This window comes from Fukomys damarensis, unplaced genomic scaffold (assembly GCF_012274545.1).
Source record: "Fukomys damarensis isolate Sample0158 unplaced genomic scaffold, DMR_v1.0_HiC HiC_scaffold_6, whole genome shotgun sequence".
In the NCBI taxonomy this organism is placed as follows: Eukaryota; Metazoa; Chordata; class Mammalia; order Rodentia; family Bathyergidae; genus Fukomys; species Fukomys damarensis.
Window position 1 is genome coordinate 22,382,967 of NW_022900918.1, and position 14,984 is coordinate 22,397,950.

Sequence of the window (14,984 nt, forward strand, 5' to 3'; positions counted from 1 at the left end):
ATTATTTGTTTGAAGATAATAGGCACAGAAAGCTAAACATGAACATCAATTAATCATCAGCTAACAAGAGTGATTCAATCAATGAAGTCAAACATACTATTCTGGCCATTTGTAATAGGTAATTATATTCTGTTAATGTCACAAAAGTTCAAATGTAGCTCTTTATGAATGATTTACTTTGAGAGACTGTCCATGATTGCATGATACTATTACTCTAAAGGTATACTAAAGACAAATCAACACAAATTTATTAATATTCAGATATTAAATATTTAAAATTTAATCCTTTAAATTAAACTGTCTAGTTTATATAAAACTATCTAGTTTATATACTTAATTTTTAATATAGTGTCCAAGATCTCTTTGTTCAAAACTAAAATTTTTAAAAATCCACAAGAATATGAATATGTTTGTGTTTGTACCCAGTTTATATGTAATTTTCATTGGTAATTTAGGATTACATATGAATTTTGTACCAAAAGGAAAGTTGCTTTTGTTCTCTTTACACATTTTAATATTACAGTTATTAACCAAAATCTTTAAGGTAAATATATCAACATAATTGGAGTTGCTTATATTTTTAATGAGTAAGATGAAAAATAATTTTTGTGGTAGTTTATGGTGCACTTTGCTTGCTAATGTTTTTAACATTTATGTCAATTTTAAAAACCCACCAGAATATTGTGCTGTGCATTGAAAAGTGTAAATGCTGACTGTAATGGGCTCTGCATCTTTTTGAAGCTAATGAATGTAGCTTCATTTGTAAAAGTAGCAATAAAAACAGAAGGTAAATACTTTCATAACTTAAGGATTTATGAGAAATGAAGGCATGGGATTTAAATCATTCACAGAATTTAGATAGTTCTTTAATACCTACCTTTTTAACAACTGTTCAGACTTATGACCCATGTTTTAGTTTGTATTTTTTGTACAGTTCCACACATCTTGCTTATACAGCCTGAATGTCTTTTTTTTTTTTTACAGTATACCTTGGTTATACAGTTGTAATTTTGCTGTGTACTGTATAGTATACATCGTAACTTTATGTTCTGTTATAGCTTACAGAACTGCATGTAAGAATTAGCAAATAAAAGCCAAGTCATCAAGTTGGAGTTTCTTTTGATCATTTGTTTGTTCTCAATGTTGTAATGTACATATATACACAATTCCTGTTTAGTGAACTCAATTAATGACCTAGTTGCAGGAGGTGAGCTTGGTTGTTAAATGAGGAGTGTCTGTATAAGAAGCTAAAAGTAGAAAATATAGATCTTGAGCTATTTTTTACTTAGAAAGAACACATTCTAAGTATATTCCAGGCAATATATTGATTCCTTCAATATATCTCAGACATAATATACTTTGCTTAAATTATGCTTTATTTTAGAAACTCAATTGTTTTCTTTTCCAAGGATTTATAAGGAATAGTTTTATTTGTATAAATGTATATGTGTGTGGATTTAAAATTTTAAAAGAAGTGATATTTTGTTGGATTGATGTGATTAAGTGCTTTTCAAATACCTCCACTCTGATTTTGTATAAACAAAATTCTGACTGGAGAGATTGTAAGTAAATTCAAGGGGTAATTCAGACATTTTACTGGCCGAAGTGGTTTTTCAGTTTTCCCCCAATATATAAAAAACAAATGAGAACTCCTTAAAGCATCAGGAAGATCCCATTGCCAGGAACAATTCAGATGTGAATTCCAAGCCTGTTAATTCAATATGTGAAGTGGCAAAGTAATAGTATTTTGAGCTTCATTCTCTCTTCCACCAGTAAAATGGAAATCTACCGAGATGTATGAACTTTATTGGCGGGGGTGGGGTGGGTGGGTGTTTTAAGTTTTTTGGTCAAGTACAAATCTAATAAAACCTGTTAATTCAACACTGAAGCAATATGTGCATTACATTTTATTAGGATTGGGACTCAATTACAAACACTTCTGGCATTATTTATGGGAAAATCAAGTTTATAGAAGACACAAGATTTCCAGGTTTATCTGGTGTGAAAGAATCCTGCAGTGCACTCTAGGATTTTATGTAATGGAGGTCTATGTCAGCCTAAAAGAGGAGAAAAGCTTTCTAAAGGCAGTGTCATTTACTCTCTGAATTGTTAGATAGTAAGATAAAGCTAAGCAAATCTATAGAAATGGTAAGTAAGGAAGTTGGAAAAATGTGGAGATAAGCCATGGTGAGAAAGCTATGACATGTCCTGAAAGTGAAATAAGTTTTAAATAATAGAAATTTGAAGTATGAAATCTGGGAGAAGTATAATAACGTCTTATATCTACAGATTCCACATCTCCAGAATGAATAAAACCCGGATCAAAAATATTGTATCTGTATAGAAGAGTACAAACTTTTATTTTTCTTGTTTTTATTCCCTAAACAACGCATTTCCCAAACAACCTCCAAGAGTATTCCTGTGCTTTTCCATGCTTTAACCCAGAAATGGAAAGCATCCTTGCCTTGCGTTTTCAGAAAAACTGAGTTCTATTTCTCTCCCTAGAGAGCAATAGTGTTGAATGAAGATTCCATTGCCAGATTCAGCTTGGTGAGATTTTTCTTTGACTATTCCATAGGAAAAAGATGCATGCTGTAATAAATGCCCAGAAGACAGGGCTCATCTGGTGGTTCCTCATTTTAATCTCTGATAGAATGGCATTTACTAAGATTAAAGATACATAAATGACAAAAACTCAGGAGCATTAATATACTCAGTAGGGAATAGACCAAAACTAAAGCAAACAACCATAATAAAGTCAGGGAGTTGACATCTGAAAAGGAAATCCCCCTTTCTTCACCTAAAATATAAAATCTCTGACTCAAGAAAAAATAAAGTTAAATTATAATTTTACTTTGCAAATTATGTGGAATTATTTTTCAAAGATTTCAATAAAATATTTACTTTTTAGTGTCAGAAAGATTATTGATATCATCTTGGCAAATTTACTCTTTATTTTAACTTGCATTCCAGGTGGTTGTGAAAGATTATTGTTACTTTTCACATTCTAAGAAAAAATTGTGTCATCGAGTTCTAAGTTTAGTTTGAAAAGAGTATATAAATAGCACCATATATTAAAGCATTAGAGTGCAATAAAATATCTGATAAACATCACAATATTATCTCTTATGTTTACTCTGTTAATATTGTTATAATTTTATTAAACTAAATTTTGACCTTATAAAATGGCTTAAAAGAGAGAATTTAGAAAATATAATATATTATGGCATGCATTTTGAAAGAATGTTTTCATAGTCATATGTAGGCCTATAAATTTTTTTGGTTTTTATTTTGGTATGGAGTATCAAGCTCAGGACCTTGCACTTGCAAGGCAGGTGGCATCACCACTTAGCTAAATCTCTCCCCCAGGCCTATAAATTTTTTAAATATGGGCAATGTTCTCCAACATATATCAGCGATAAGAAGGAAAGAGGAAAATGTGTTGATTTATTTTGCCAGCTTTTATTTTGTTCTGTTGATCTTCTTTGTAATTATGGAACAACTCAGTGACAAAAGGGTATATCCTAGATTATAAGTATGCATGATACACTAAAAATATGTGTAAAAAAGAAAAATTCTAATATTAAGGCTAGCTATGATTTATGCATTAATTGGATGTGTTAGTTACTTTTTTCTCGTTGCTGAAAAAACAATACCAGGCACCCATAGTTAAAGGGAAAATGGTTTATTTATCTTATATTTCCTAGTGGCTTTATTCCATAATTGCCTTGCTCTAAGTCAGGGTTGCTTAGCAGACTGGACTTGAAGAGAAGAAACAATTCATGGTGGCCAGAAGGAAAACAACAGTAACAAGGAAAAGCTTTCTGTTCCTTTAATCTTATTCAGACTACTGAGGGCAGACTACATCCTTAATCCTCGTGCTCTTGGTGTAGCATTGCACCATGGATCATTCACACTTTAGATTCAGTCACCTCTGAAAAAGCCCCACCTAAGACCACAGGAGGCTTTGGAGGGACATCTAAACACAAGGCATAACATTTCATCCCTGGTCCCTCAAAGACTAATGCATATCCTTTTATGCAAAAAAAGGCTTTATACATCTCCAAGAGTTGCTAAAGTCCTAACAGTTCCATCATCCAGTTCCATGAATAGTCAGTCCAAGTCCAGAGTCTCTTCTGAGATTTAAGGCAAACTCTCAACTGCAAGCCCTTGTAGAAATGAAAAGAAAGTTAAACATTTCCAATATTCAATGGCTCAAGATAGACATTTTTCATTCCAAATGTTATAAACGTGGGGATACAAAGAAATGGGACCAAAGCAAGTCCAAAATCCAGCAGTCAAGCATTAAATCCCACACTTCTGTGTCCAGCATCCTCAGCAATCTATGGCATGTTGTGAACTACAAAGGGCTTGTGTGGCTCCACTCCTAAGGCATTACTGGTGGTTGTAACTCCCAAGACTTCTCTCCGGTGCCAACTCTGGTACCTCCTTGCAGTTTTCTCAGATGATTCATGCTCCTGGATTCTCCAAAGTTCTGGCATCTTCATTGTACCTTCAGCTTCACTCTTACAGCCTCACACAATGCCCTGCAAGGGGCATGCAGTCTGGCCTCTTAGGCCTTCTTCTGAAATCTGGGGGGACACTTTCCCAACCCAAAACTCTTGTATTCTTTATGTATCTAAAACCAGTACCACATGGATGACACCGAGGTCTACTGCCAAGTGAAGCAGTAGCTAGGCTTCTTTTTCTCTTGGCTGTAGCGGTCCAGAGCCTATGAACCAAATCTCAAGGAACAACTTTCCAGGGCTGCCACTATTTTAGATCATGTATTCTGGGGCTGTCTTCTCAAAGCAAAGTCTTCTACTTTTATCATTGTGAGGCTGCAGAGAGTGGGTTTTTTCCGTTTTTTGTGATCCCCTTAGGCCATTTTTCATTTTCCTATTCCTTCTCAGCAATGAATATCCCTTTGGTCTACCTTTGCAGTCCACAACGGGCTCTATGCTCTTGATTCTCAATATTAATCTGGCTAAAATTCACCAACAGTAGCTATGTCGCCCCCTCAACATTAGACTGCCTTGTAATTTCTTCTGCCAAATTAATTAGTCCACTACTTTTAATCTGATTCCCAGGAAAAGTCTTTGGACATGAGAAAGATGCAGACAAACCTTCTGCTAAGCCATAACACACATCACCTGGAGTCCAACAGCCATACAATCCTTGTTCCTATAGGAAACCTCCTAAGACTAGCTTTCTCTTTTTCTGATCTCTGACCAGAATCCTCCAAACATTACATCCTAAGGCATTCCAGCTTTAATTTTTTCAACTGGTATCTTTCAAAACTTTTCCAGCAAGCCAGCTCCAAAAGATCCTAAACCACACAGTCAGGTACAGTCATAATAACAAACCCACTCCTGGTACCAAATTCTGTCTTAGTTACTTTTCTCTAGTTGCCGTTGTAAAATACCCAGTGCCCAAAGTTAAAAGGGGGGAGATTTATTTAGCTTACAGTTTGTAGTAGTTTCAGTCCATAGTTGGTAGGCTCCAAGGCAGGGCGGTATGGCAGACAGGATTTGCAGGGAAGAAACAATTCATCGTAGCCAGAAGGTAACAAAAATAACAAAGAATTCTTTGTACTCCTTTTATCTTACCCAGGAAGGTCGCACTCACACCCTTAGTTCTAGTGCGCTCAGGCCTAGCATTGCACCTTGAATCAAACACACATTCTAGAGTTAGTCATTTCTAAATACTCCCACCTACGACCACAGAAGGCTTTGGAGCACATCTAAGCATAAGCTATAATATTGGATGACTGGATTCTAACTATAAGAATACCTAATCTGTACCTGTTAGTCCCTCTTCACTTTGACACAAATCCAACAACTGTACATAAAAGGAGAGATGTTTAACTTGACTCAGGATTCCAGATTCAGTTCATTGACAGCTGGCTCCAAGGTGGAAACACAACAGCTTAAAGAAATGATGGAACAAAGCTGCTTATTTCACAGATACTGTGAAGCAGAGCAGGATAACAATGCTTAAGAAGGGACCAGATATAGACTGCAAAGCGCTGCCACTGTGAATCATTAGAGCAAACCCAGAAGTGTGCTTGAACAATCCTTCTGGAAGTTCCCAAGCCAATCAAGTGGAGGCAATCCAGTTCAACTCTCAAATAATTGGAACTAGTTTCAATAATGTACCTTAGATCGACAAAGTTCAAATTCAGAAATCTGTGGAACTTCGAGGTAATTATCCAACTCAAAGGAAGAGCAACACTTATCATCACTTCATCCTACAGATCCATAAAATGTATGATTATTTACTGTCTCAGTTTTAAAATGTCAGAAATTAGGAAGTGTAGTTAAATATTTACTTCTGATGGTGAATATCAATTAGAACTGCAACTTTACATGGATCTCCTTAAAGACTATGAATTCCATTATTTCCCCTCCTCTTTTCCATCCCTTTATTCCATTTATTTTCTTCCTTCTTCTGTATTAAAAAAAAAACTGGTTCAGTTTCCAATTTGATTGGAAGATTGATTCTACAACCAGGAAATTAAACTTTATAACTCTTACAGAATTATGTATTACAACAATGTGTGGGTATACATTTTTCCATAAGAATAAAGAACATCAGATTTCCAAGACCACAGAGACACTCACTTTTGGGGGGAAAGGATGAACAAAGTTACTAATTTTTCATTTTTGATTCATATGTGAATAAATTGGAATTATCAATTCAAAGAATTATAAAGTTTGTAAATGGGGAGGGAAGGAGTGGTTGAAGGGAGGGCAGGGACAAAGGGAAATAAATGAGAACCAAGACCTGTCATGTAAAGGTACAAGATCCCAATGATGAATGTAACTGTACTGTATACCTAAAATGTACCAATAAACTCAATAAAGGGAAAAAAGAATTATATATTTCTTGCCACACAAATTTTTGAATATCACCTTGTAAATTCCAAATTATAGAAAGCTTAAGACAAATTGAAAAACTGATCCAGCATGCAAATTCCTCTAAGATGAATTTAGGCGAAATGCTGCTGTTGCTGGATATCTATCATTATCATCAACAGTGAATGAGAATTCCCTAGTTCTGGCTTCTTCACAGTTCCAACTGCATTTTCAGCTGCAGAGAACCCAATAATTTTGTGTAAGCCTGAGAGTAGGCCTACCATGAAGAGTTAAAGTGTGACTCCTCCAATCTTCCATACTGAAAGGTAGTATAAAAGCAGAAGAATTCACTATAATTTTCTCATGCCTACTGAAAGTTTTAAATGATCATGCCTGGAACTGAAAAGTAGTTAATATCATGTGGACTAATTTTGATCACTGTAGATTAGGAGATATCTTCAGATAAATTCCCTCTCTGTTACTTCCTGTGATAGAGATTTTCCTCACGAATTGTCCAAATTTTCCCAGTGATAGTTCTGACCCCTCTCTGCCTACAGAACCCCAGAACCACCCAATTTCCAGAGCTCTGAGAACAATCAAAGCCTGATCCTATATTCTGCAGCTCCCATCTGAGCCCAGAAACAACACCTGCTCCTTTAAGTCAGGACAAAACCATACCCACCTGCTAGGTCACAGAACCCTTCACTTTGGCCACTGTTCAGCCACTCTCACTCCTCCAATCTTCTGCTCCCTTCCTGTCACCCCACCTAAGGCTCTGTCACTACCCCCTTTCCCTACCCAGAAAAGACCCAGCTCAATAAAGTAGACTCCAAATCTCCTTTGGAGTTACTCCAGGAGATCTTGCCTGGAAAGCCCGTCTTCAAGCTAGCTGTAGTATTTTTGGGGAAGAGCATCTTCACAGTTTACCTAACACCCACCATATTTTGACTGTCTAATTTGTGAGGTTTGGACCAATTTGTTTGGACTGAATTCAAGGGGATTGGTATTGGTAAGGCTCACTCAGCAAAAATATATAGAATCCCCTGAAACTGAACTAAATTAAAGCTCTCTTCCTTTACCTTGACTATTGTGTTTAGGAGCAGGAAGCTACGTACAGGAGAAAATGTGTACAGGAGAAGTGGTATTGTTTCTGTCACTATAACTGACCATGAGGTTCAGAAGGAATTGGAACTAGTTTGCATAAAGTTTTTGATAAGTCTGGTAGAATTGGGTTATAAAGAGTCTGATAGATGGTTCTAATCGGAGCTCAGAAGCTCAACTGTTGATAGAAAATTTAGAGTAAATTCCAGGCTTAGGTGTTTTCAGTTGCGAATAGGTGTTCTATTAGCAATTAGACTAAGGGCTATGATTTTTTCACTATGACAAAAACATTTACATTTTTTCCATGCGCTGAATGTAATGAGGACTGAAATTAAGGGTCTTTATCTAATCAGTGTGATGGAGGAAATTTTAAAGTAGCTTAATATTCAGTCAATGGGATAAGTATGGCTGGCAGTTTTTAACTAGATTTATAGTGACAACTAGAAACAAAAACAAATAAGTAGCACTTGAAAAAAATGTGTAAAGTTTGGAACAAAGGTTCTTTGGGGTGCAACCACCAAGACCATAGGGGTGGTTTACCCAATGGTTTTAGAGCACTTTGTGTCCTAAATGCCAGATATGGAGTTATAATACTTAATGTTTGATATGCTGGGTGTCTGTCCTGGCTGAATTTTTTTATATACCTATTCTTCATTTTAGGAATGGGTTATGTTTATCTTTTGCCACTATAACTTGGAATTATGTGATTAATTTTTAATTTTGTTTTTTGTTTTTTTGGTACCGGGGATTGAACTGGGGTCCTTGCGCTTGCAAGGCAGGCCATTGAACTGCTGAGCTATATCCCCGGCCCCTAATTTTTAATTTTTACAGGGATCCACACCTGAGAGTTTGCCTTGAGTTTCAGAGGAGGCTTCAGGAATTTTTGACACCATTGGGACTATTGAGACTTTAAGAAGTGAATTATTTCATTGCATTTGTAATTGGACCAGTTATATTATGATAGGCCAAATCATGGCCATGTCTTTAATCAGGAATAAAGTATCTTTCAAGATTTGTTTGGGTATGAGGTTAACAAGGGATGGAAAGTTGTGTTTAAGTCTCCTTGTGTCAAACAGATTGGCTTGGGAGTGCAGTAAAGCCTACACCTGATTATGCCCAGGTGGGTCAGGGAAGCAGGATTTCCATACTATATATAGTTCCCGGCTCTCTCTTCTCTGAAGCTGCTATCATACTCTGATTCCCATATTCTGAACTGTCTTTGCCCAGTAAGCCCTTCTACAACAATATCCCCATGGCCTAGACACCATGAAATCATTATCCCAGTTAAACTTTCCTTAATTTAGAGTGGCTTTGGGGTATTGTGTCCCAGTGTTAAGACAACTGACTAGAATCTTTCATTTCTTTTCAAAGGGTGGACAAAAGGGATTTTGGTAATATTCTTTGCACCAGCCTCACTTGGTTGGGTGTTTAATCACCCGTTCCCTCACTCTTGGTCCTCACTTTGCAACTCCCAATACTTTAGTAGCCATAAACTTTACTTAAATTTGTATCAGGAACAATCCCTAGCTTAAGAAATACTTTATAGAATTAAAATTTGGAAAGTCATTCGTAGGGATAACTACAATAAACAGTGAGAGATTATGAGAAGCACACACTGGAGCGAAGAGGCATGAAGAAATCAAAGGGCATTTCACGTGTACACCACCAGCCCTGCTTGTAGCTAGAGGTTAGAAAACAACATTGTTTTACAGAGTAAAGATAATTACAGAGCAGTAAGGAAGATTCAGAAGAAAGTTTACAGTGTATGCTTCATTCATCATTACCATGACAGACGGGTACTTCTGACGTGAGCTGTTTGTAAAAAATAAAATAAAAAATAAAATATATATCTATATAGATAGATAGATGGATGTATATCGATATATCGATATATTGATATATATCTATATCTATATATAAATAGATATATATACAGATATATATATGCTGCTACAAAAGAAGGGGTATTTCAACAATTAATAAAGGTTTAATTAATCTTCTCTGAAGAAAAGAATAGCAAGGTCCAGAAATGTGGGCTGCCTTAGTTTGCAAGAGGGTGATCGTTGGTCTGGTCTGTATAGGATGAGCCCAGCTTTTGATTTATGACCCCTGCCACATTTAAAAAATGTTTTTCAAGTGTTTGTTGTTGTTGTTTTGTTTGTTTTACAAATGAAAACAAACCAATGACGACTGATGATTCAGGACTCCTTGTGCTGATGATGTATGCTAATTTCTGACACTGCATATCCTTTTCCTTTTTATACACTTTTGACTTCAATGTACACTTCCATATAACACATGACACTCATTATACAGACTGGATGTATAGCAGATAGTTACTTTCTTTTCAACTTTTTTTCTAGCTGTACTAGGAATTGAACCCAGGAACTTTGAACTGAGCTACTTCTATACTCCCTTCTTGATATTATTTTTTTCCTTGTTTGAGATAGAGTTTCCATAAATTGCTATGTTGCCCAGTCTGGGCTCAACTTATCATACTCCTTCCTCTGTCTCCCAGTTTTCTGTGACTACAAGTAGGAGCTTAGGAAGACTTCACTATTATTTTGTACATATTGTTACTCTAAAACTTTAAGAAGTCTTTCAACCCTTGAATTGTATTATTTATCATCAACAACAATGAGGTGTATTTTTCTTTTACTTTTCATTTTCTAATTTATATCATACTCACTTTGAACAAATGGCATTCATCATGATTCCTTCATTTCTCTTAAAGATAAGCCTCTCGGCTTTACCTAAATCACCATCCCTGTGTCCATTATTACTTTTTCTTTTTGCACTTGTTTGGCTTTCAGGAACACTGTCCTTAATCTTATTATTATCAGTTCCAGCGTTTTCAGGATGCTCCTGTATTATCAGGGAACACATTATTAATTTCATTGTTCTGTTTCTCCAGGCTGACATATTTAACAAGATCTGATACAATTTTCTCTTCTTTTTTTCCATAAAAATCCTCTTTGTTAGTAATGACTTCCCTTAGAAAGCATTTCATTTATTATTAGTTTGTTTGCATGACTAGGAGTGGCAATCTGATTAGCAAACCACAGCATCCCCAATATTCTTATGATTAAATCAATGGCAGTACTCTATGGACTTAAATATTAATATAATTTTAAAGCTTAATAGATTATTTCATTTTTCTACTTGTCTAATTTATATAGCATTTTTTGCATATTGTAGCTTTGTACAGATTGGTCACAAGTTATAGTTAAAAAGCTTTTCTTATGGCTGTATTTATTTCAATAATTTAACTGATAGTCTTGGAAGGAGAGTAATAGTATAATTTCTTCTTTTTAGCAAGATGGACTTCAATAGATACTAAATTTCAATAAATTCATTTACTTATTATTTATTCATAGTCTATTTCGCATGCAGTGCATAAAAATGGAAGATTTGAAGGTACAAAATAGAATCTTTCTTCTTTGTTATCAGAAGATTGTTCAGGTAAATAGTAACATTGCTATACCAGGATTTTCATAGAAATCATGCAGCAGTAAAATTTACTACTGCTGTTTATATTCTGCATGTATATAATCAAGTACTGAAATTCCAGAAAGAATTTCACATGCTTTTCTGGAAATGTACATCTTTTTATGGGACAAAAGCAAAAGTTTATATTTTATCATCCTCAGTCTGATAGTTACCGCCAGGAGAGAATGTCATCCCTTCAGTCACTATGTCGCTGGAGAGATCTACTACTGGACACCGTGAAACATAAGGTATTATTACTGTTACCTCAGCTTTGTTTTAACTTTACACAAACTACTATATGGTATAAAAATGTACCTTAGAGCAGATTTAACAATGTTTGCAGAGACTATGCAAGATATGATTGGAATGTGTAGTGAATGTTTATTTTCTAAATTATTACAGTAAAAAAAAAAATCAGCCTGTATCCCTTTCAAATCCCACTCACTTCAAAGACATGTAGTCCTTTGTTATTACCACACTGTGAATCAGCACTGAAAGTCTTATTTCTTTTCTTTACCTGTGCCACCTGTGGCTGCCTTGGTGTCCTGAATTAACTCAAAACCATTCGTTTTTCAGCTGATTTTCACTTTGGGGAGAGCCAGAAGTGGCACTTGCCAGAACAGGTGAATCAGGTGGATAAGGCCACACTGAACTATTTTTATGAGCCTGTCTTTCTGTTGGATGGCACTCAGCAACAACATTCACTGTATTTTTTTTTAATCACAACTCAAAAGGACACTTGTAAAAGAGGAATCACAAACTAAGGATGAAAAGTGTATTTTTATTCAGCATTGCTTCTAACATTATTTCCATACTGTCTTATTCCTTATAGTTGAACCATCTCCGTACTTGTGAAAACTGAGTACTGATCAGTACCACCTAGTTTATTTAAACCCTTTGTACTCACTTCCCTTTGCTGAATCAAAATAGCTAACCATTTAATTTAAGGGAAGTGAGATTTGAGTTAATTTTAATTAAACTGGGTGGTTTAGTCTATGATTGGCTGGTTTTAAGCAAGAAATAGCACGGCAGAGAGATGAGGTGGGAGGAAATTTGTCATCTTATGGCAGCCCTAAAACAGAGAGAGAAAGGAGGAGCCCCTTGCACCCAGGGACACACCACTTCCTAACAGCGTATTTATCTATGAACCCACGATAGTTCAATCCACTGAGTGTAGAGCTCCATCAACCAATCACTTTCTAAAAGTTACACATCTGAACACATGATGAAAATTTGGGGGACATTCGAGACTTAAAACGTAACACCTTCGATATATCACTCGATCCATACATGTGACAGAGCACATCAAATTAATCATAACCACATTATTTCTGGGAAAATATTAATGATCCTATATGCTTTGCAAAATTTTGTGCATTGTGCATAGGAAACAGCAATTCTTCTCTTAGTGATTTAGGTACTACACAAATACAGGTATAAATAAATGCTGACTTTCAGAGGAGACAACTGAAACGTGGAAACTATTTAAAAGTGTTTGTCATTCATTTGGTTTTTAGGCTAAATTTGAAAAATTAGAATGCATTCCTTATTTAAGCAAGGAATTATTGAGTAGGTAATTAATTTCATTTAGAAATGTGCAATAAAAAACAGCATGATGTAGTATTGGAATGCAGTTTAGGGGTTATATTTTTTGCCAGTCAAAGCATACTCATTTGTCTTGTATTTGTCCTAGTACGCTAAAAGTGTACTAGTAGACAAAGGAATAAATACTTAAAATAATTGAAATATGTTAATGTACTCTGATTCTCTTGATGTGAAATAAGGTTTCCACTGATGATATCATTAGAGAGTATGTATAAAAACTACATTCAAATATTCTAATCCTAAAGCAATTTTAGGCAATTATTTTCCAGAAATGAAAGCTTGAAAGGAACAAGCTAGGTTATAACATATCCAATTAACTGTCAGCAAAGGAAAAACATTTAAACTAAATGATTTTTGAATTTATATATAAAATAAAGAGAATTAAATCCTCTCATGCCTACAGCAAGATCATAGAGCTAAAAAAATAACTAGACAAAAATATATAAATAAAAACTAAGCAAAGATAAAAGTGAAGTAAAAGCTGAACCAAGTCAAAACGAAGATAATTTATAAAATTGAAAAATTTAAAGTATGATAAATTGATATACACTCAATTCCCTTAATTATTTAGAGATAAACTGTTTCTCAGTAGAGTGCTATATCTGAGTGACTGTAGCTAAAATAATGTAAATTTTAAAATAGATTTAAGAAGATATTTTAATGTAGTCTCTAGAAAGAAATGATAAATGCTTGATGTCCTAAACATGCTAAACCTGACACAATCATTACACATTGTATACAAGTCTCAAAATAAGTGAAAAAAAAGTCACACGTGTAAATACAGAATAGTTTCTCTGGTGTGAAAACCTATAATAGTACATAACAACCTAATGATATAATTGACAATGTGAAATAGGAAGAAAAGGGCTAAAGGAGTAGGGAAACTGGGAAGGGTAGGGGAAAGGTAATAAGGGAAAAAATGAGAAAATGAAAAAAGGGAAATAAAGTATTTGTAAATAGGGAGGGGAGGAGAGGGTGAAGGGAGGGCAGGGACAAGGGGAAAAAATGAGAACCAAGATCTGCCATGTAAAGCTACAAGATCCCAATGATGAATGTAACTGTACTGTATCCCTAAAATGTACCAATAAACTCAGTGATAGAAAACATATTTCATTATACCTCATAAATATTTGATTTTTTAAAAATATGCTAAGAAAATATAAAAATTAGCTAAAACAATTTAGAAAATCATCACAAAATAAAATACAAATCATACTTTATAGGAAAATAAAAATACCAGGAGTTTTATACTAAAAAAAATTAAAAAATAAAAAAAAACCTTTGCTCTAATAGTAGAAAACTGTGTTCAAGTAAATCACATGAAATAAAAATATGGACAATAGAATCTGGCAGACACACAATCCAAAATCATACATGTCAGGTTGGATGCTGTCAAATGCTTCAAAGAGGAAATCTAACAAATGTTATATAAATTAACAAAGTATTTTTGCTTCATCGTGTGAAACATCGAAAATGGATATGCCACTGGCAGTCGCATGAAGACAGCTTAACCTCTTTTCAGGAAGATCTGGCTACAGCAGCCTCAGGAATAGGCAGAGCAGTGGCACATTTCAGGGAACACCATGGTGGCAGCTACCCTGCTCTCATCTCTGAGCCTCTGAGAATGTTCCGGTGTGAAATTGTCCAAGACCTTGGATGTCACAATCTTCTATTGGTTGAGCCTGCAGGAAGTAGAAAGGGGGATGGGTTTCCTCACCCAGGACAACACAGTATGTAGGTCCTGAAGCTGACCATACTCTGAAGCAGCACCTGTTATGCTGCAGAAAAAGACTCAAGGCAGCCTTCTAGGGGATCCGCTGGCTTTGTTACCCACTCTATGAGTATTGCGTGTTCCCTACACTTGGAAACTGATGTGTGACACCAAAGAAACAAAATTAAACACAGTTTGAGGGAGATACTTAGAAAGATGAA